Raw genomic sequence first — 6,000 nt, 5'->3', positions numbered from 1 at the left:
TCCTCCTGGGGCCAGGGAAAAGTCTGGATGCTCTTAATTCCTAGAATCACGTGGTAATGAAAATGCCACACATGAAAATTTGCAAAGTACAGCAAAAGTTGTTCTTAGAGGGAAATTTGTAATCTCAACATTTTCCCTTGGAAAGAGGGGCTGGTAAACTAATAAGCTGAGCATCCAACTTAAGATACAAAAATCACAACTGAATAAAGCCAAAGGATGCAGAAGGAAGAAGGATGAATGAATGAAACAGAAAACAAACAAATGATAAAAATACTCAACTAAGCCGATATCTACTAATCTCCAACAGGAATTATCAAGAAAAACAGAGCGAGCCTACAAACAATATTTGGAATAAAGAACGGGTGTGATGATGTGAGAGACTAAAATGCTAATAAAATAAATCTCAATGACAATATAAATATAAAACAAAATAGACAAACTCTGTACTGAACTTGCAGAGGAAGAAATTAACATTTGAAGAGCCCTGCAATTTAAAAACATGATGTAAGAATCCATCCTTTCTCATCTAGAAGGCTCTGAGCCTAGACCACTCCAGTCTTATCCAGATCTCCCATCTCTGAGACCAGTACAACACTGATGCCAAAAACAGAGACAAACTGTCTGAGGGAGGAAAATGTAGCTAATTGCACTCGTGAACAAAGATGGAAAAATGCTAAACAAAATATTCGCATCAGAACTCAGCCTCTGTACAAAGTAAGTGGAAAAGTGAAATGTAACCACATCATGGATGTGGTTTATCCCGGGAATGCACAGATGATTTGATGATAGAAATCCTAAGTGTGCATCAGCAAGCAGGCCGTCAGGTTGAAGGAAACATGGTCATCTCAGTAATGCAGAAGAAAATTTGATGAAACTCAACAAGATTAATTGAAACAAAACAAACTAAAAAATGTTAGTAAACTAGAAACAGAAAGACAGTTTCTTAACTCGAAAAAGTATATCTACCAAAAGCCTACAACAATTGTAAATCTTCCTGGGTGAAAACTCTAGAAATCTTCCCTCTAAAAAGCATCAAAAATAAGAAATCACTACTCCCTGCTCCTGTTACATTGTCCTAGCCATCCTAGCCAGTGCAATGAGGAGAGAAAAAGAAATAAAGTATAAGACATTCATAAACTCCCTCTACTCACAAATAACATATCTACACGGAAAACCCAAAGGAAATCTACAATCAAATTATTGAAAGTATTAAGAGAATTCAAAACTATTTTTGGAGGTAAGCTCTATATAGAAAAATCAATTACATTTCTAAACACCAGCAATGGGGATCCCTGGGTGGCTCAGCGGTTTAGCACCTGCCTTCGGCCGAGGGTGGATCCTGGGGTCCTGGGATCGAGTCCGCGTCGGGCTCCCTGCATAGAGCCTTGCTTCTTCCTCGGCCTGTGTCTCTGCCTCTCTCTCTCTCTCTCTCTCTATCTGTCCCTCATGAGTAAATAAATAAAACCTTTAAAATAAAATAAACACCAGCAACAAACAGAAAATGTAACTTTAAAAAGATACCGTGCATAATATCAACAAAAAAATACGAACTATCTAGGAGTAACTCTAATAAATATGCACGGAATAAAGGAAAAAAATTCACGGAAAAAAATTTTTTTTAAGATTTTATTTATTTATTCACGAGAGACACAGAGAGAGAGAGAGAGAGGCAGAGACACAGGCAGAGGGAGAAGCAGGCTCCATGCAGGGAGGCTCCGTGACGTGGGACTCGATCCCGGGTCTCCAGAATCAGGCCCTGGGCCAAAGGCAGCGCTAAACCCCTGAGCCACCGGGGCTGCCCCGCGGAAGAATATTTTTAACTGAGGCATAATGCACATACAGTTAAACTCACTCTTTTTAGTGTACAGTTGTATAAATTTTAACAAATACATGTGGTCATGGAACCATCTCCACAGTCAAGAGAGCATTTCCATCAGCCCAAGCAGCTCCCTTGTTCCCCGAAGCTGTCATCTTGAGCCCAGCGTCATGTGCACCCCGCGGAATGTGTATGATATTCAGGAGAACACTATCCCATACCAAGGGCTGAGCGGGGGGCAGGGGCAGTGGTCACAGACGCCAGGATAGAGGAGAGATGTTCCACTAATGTACTAATATGACCCTATTGAATAAACACAAACACAGGTTCTCAGACACAGAGAAGTTTAGACTTTTTTTTTTTAAGATTCTATTTATTTATTTGAGATAGAGAGAGCATGAGCAGGGGGAGGGGGGAGAAGGAGAGGGAGAACCAGACTCCTCACTGAGCGGGGAGCCTGACACAGGGCTTGATCCCAGGACCCCAGGATCATGAGCTGAGCTGAAGACAGACGCTTAACCCACTGAGCCACCCAGGCACCCCAAGTTGGGACATTTTTGTACAGTGGAGCCAACAACATTCCCCACACCCGTAGGTTTCACCAACCCAGAGCCCCAATGCACAGTGGTCAAGTCATGTGTCCAGAGTCACATAGTGCATGAGTGACAAAAGTGCTAAACTCTTTGCCCCTCCGCAAACACCTTCTCCCCACCATGAACTCTTCTTCCCTATCCTTCTCTTCAGCCCGGAGCCCTGGATGTGTACAGAGGGTAATGGGGGGAGGGGGGGCGGTGAAATCACGTGAGCCCTGAAGAATGACTTTAAAAGGGCACATCTGAATCCTATCAGACACGATAATATAGGGGAGCGAATCTGCGGTGGCTGGAGTGGGCGGAAAGGGGAACCACGGGACCGCCTGGGGCATGGAGGAAGTGCTGGGACGGGAGCATCAAAGACTCAGCCACCTCTTGGCCTCAGTCCCAGGCTCTGCCACCAAAGCATCCTCATCCCCAACAGCAGGAGTACCTGGTTCCCAGCCCACTCCACCCAGGAACCAGGCAGTCCTCAGGGGACTGGAGGACTCTATGCCCAGTGCTCCGCACAGGGACTCAGCACAGGTCGTCGGCAGCCAGGCCTGCCCTTCCCACTGCCCTGGCCCCAGAAGAGCCCTGGAGGTCAAGGGCCAAGCCCACTCACACTGTGTCCCCGGCGGCCAGCGAGGTAGCAGTGGGGCATGTCTGCAGGGTACGTGCATCACTGCTGGCGACTGGGCAGCCACAGGCTCCACACGGAGAACTTTCTACCGTCGCCTCCTGGGATGGCCATCCCTCCCTAGGGCGGCCTGTCAGGCCCTATGTTCAGATTCCTCAGTGCTCCCTCGGGATCCTACAGCACCACATGGGTGACGGCCAGACTCCTTTCTCTTCCCAACTAGATGGCAAACGTCTCCAAGACCAGGAGCAGCTGGGCTCGAACCTTGTCTTCCCTGCTTCCTTGCGGTGTGACCTTAATCAAGTGTCTGAATGCCCCTGTGCCTGGGTCCCCATTTGTAAAATGGGACTAGTAACAGCGCCTTCCTTACATGGAATGGATAAATGAAGTGTTTTTGACAGGTATCATCCCTGTGCCCCCAGTGCCCAGGGTCTCAGAGACACCTGCTGAGTGACTCCCTCGGGAGAGAGACTTTGCGCTCCGTCACCTTGCCATGGCCTCTGTCTGGTAATAACGCAGTTGCAGAGCAGGGACGCAGAGGCTGAAGAGCACAGATGGTGGACCAGGACGCCTGGGTCTAAATCTCAGAGCCCCTGACTCCTTGCTGTGTGAGATCGTGTGAGCCCACACCCTCTCTGTTTCTGTGCTGTGAACAGGATGACCAGGCTTCTTGACTGCCCTGTAGGACTGTCGGGGATGGCAACAGATGATGCAGAGAAGGTGCACAGGGGAGCCTCAAGAAGTCACTGCTATTACGACCGTTAATAAAAATGACTTTCCTGGGGATCCCTGGGTGGCACAGCGGTTTGGCGCCTGCCTTTGGCCCAGGGCGCGATCCTGGAGACCCGGGATCGAATCCCACGTCGGGCTCCCGGTGCATGGAGCCTGCTTCTCCCTCTGCCTGTGTCTCTGCCTCTCTCTCTCTCTCTCTCTCTCTGACTATCATAAATAAATAAAAAATTTAAAAAAAAAAAAAGATTTTCCTTCCACTCCCTGAAAGGGCTGGGGAGGAGGAAGCTGGGACAGGAGAGGACGAGGCTGATAAATGGAGCCTGATCCAGGAAGAATTTAGTAAGCCTCTCAAGTAGGCCGTAAATACAGTACTGGAGGCCGGGGAGGGGTGCCAGGGCAGAGACAAATGAGCGACACATGGCCAGCGCCCCCCCACCCTCCCTGTGGCCACACACCCAGTACTGGCCAGCTGGCAGTTCCCATGGTCACCCCCGTGAGAGGCAGGGCTGCAGGCCGGTCAGCGGCCCCAGGGGCCCCCGGCCCAGAGACACACCGGAGGGGAGAGGGGGCCGTGCCCCAACAGAGTCAGCTCTATTCCCACGTGCCAGGGTCCAGCCACTTCAGCTCAGAAGGCAGCCAGTGCCAACTGTGCCCACCCCCTGCGCCCAGATGCCACCTGGGGGGCACTTGGGCAGGGTAAGACTCAGCAAGGACAGCTTCTGGGGAAAGCCCATTGACCTCTCCACCCATCCGTCAGTGAGCACCTGCTACATGTCTGGCACTGGAGGGTGCTGGTGGGGACAGATGGTGGGGAAGCAGCCCTGGGCTCGGGACCCTGCTTCACAGAGCATCTTGACAACCCTGTTTCAGAAGCAGCACCTCACGTGCACCAACATGGCCTCATCGCAGTAACGAAGGTGACCACGGTCCATTAGAAGGCTGCAGCTCCCACCCGGAGCCCAAGACAGAGCCCAGAGCCACACCTGGACCCGAGGGGACACCCAACCCTCTGTCGCTGGGCCCAGGGAGCAAGGCCAACGTTGAGGAGCCCTAGTCAGAGGTTCCCAGCCAAAATCCCCCAGCTGCGGGCCTGGCAACACTGTGGGCTTCCAGGAGGCTCAGAAGCACTCCACCCTTGGTGGGTGCCCTCTGAAGATCAGCAGGGCTGAGCCAGGCTGGAGGGGACAAGTAGAGAGACCTGCCAAACAGTGGAGGGCCAGGCGAGGAGCAGTGATGGGAAAGACAAACTTGGGCCAGCCCAGCCCCCACGGAGCCCACAGTCTGATGGGCACAGAAGGCAGAGTGCCGGCCGTTTGATGAGAGCCACGCACCAGGACGGCTGGTGCAGGGATAGGAGATGCCTGGCCGCCTGCAGGGCCAGGTGCTTCCTGGGACAGGAGCTGGAAGGATGCATGAGGCTCAGGCTCACTGGGGAAGGCAGGCAGAGGGGGCAGCAGGTGTGAAGGCTGCACAGAGCTGCTCACAGGAAAGAGCAGGCCAGAGGTCCCAGGCCCTGTGCAGAGTGTGCAGAGGCAGGCCACGGGAGGACGCAGAGGAGGTGGACGGACCCCAGCTCAGGCCCAGCAGTATCCTGGTGCCTCACACACCTGTGCACCTGACTCGCCAACAAACCTAGGAGGTGAGTGATCTTATCATCCAGCACAGATGGAGAAACTGAGGCACAAAGAGACAAAGAAACTTGTCCAAGGCCACTAGATTAATATGCTGATTGAGCCAGGCTTTGACACCCCCATCCCACCCCACCACCCCCAACAAGCCCAGGCCTTAATGCCTCTAGGGCAATAGTGAGCCATCGATGGTTATGGAGTGTAAAAGTGGCTGGTGCTCCATGTGGGGTTGGTGGAAAGGGGTGGAGGACGAGGCTGGGGGTGGAGTCCTGGGCACAGCCTGGTCCCACTGCAGGAAGGAGCAGCACAGGGACTGCAGAGCCAGGCTATACTCGGGCTCCTGCCGTGATGGTGGCGGACATGCCATTCATGAGATGCGGGGGCAGGGCTCCAAGAGCCTCCCCCATCTTCAGAGTACAGGTGGCCCCTGGGCCCACTGTACCACCCGTGCCTCTTCCTCCCTGTGCCCCAGAGCCCCTGCCCGGGTTCAAAGGCAGACCTCCAGGCAGCTCTGAAATGCCAGCAGTATTGGCAACACCACCCGGGACCCCCCATTCCAGAAGTCCCATTTTACCTCTGCCAGGGGAGGCTGGCCCCAGTCATTTCTCTGTT

Source organism: Canis aureus, chromosome 2, assembly GCF_053574225.1.
Source record: "Canis aureus isolate CA01 chromosome 2, VMU_Caureus_v.1.0, whole genome shotgun sequence".
NCBI classification, from domain to species: domain Eukaryota; kingdom Metazoa; phylum Chordata; class Mammalia; order Carnivora; family Canidae; genus Canis; species Canis aureus.
The sequence above is the reverse complement of the archived record's forward strand: the minus strand, read 5'-3'. Positions refer to the sequence as shown.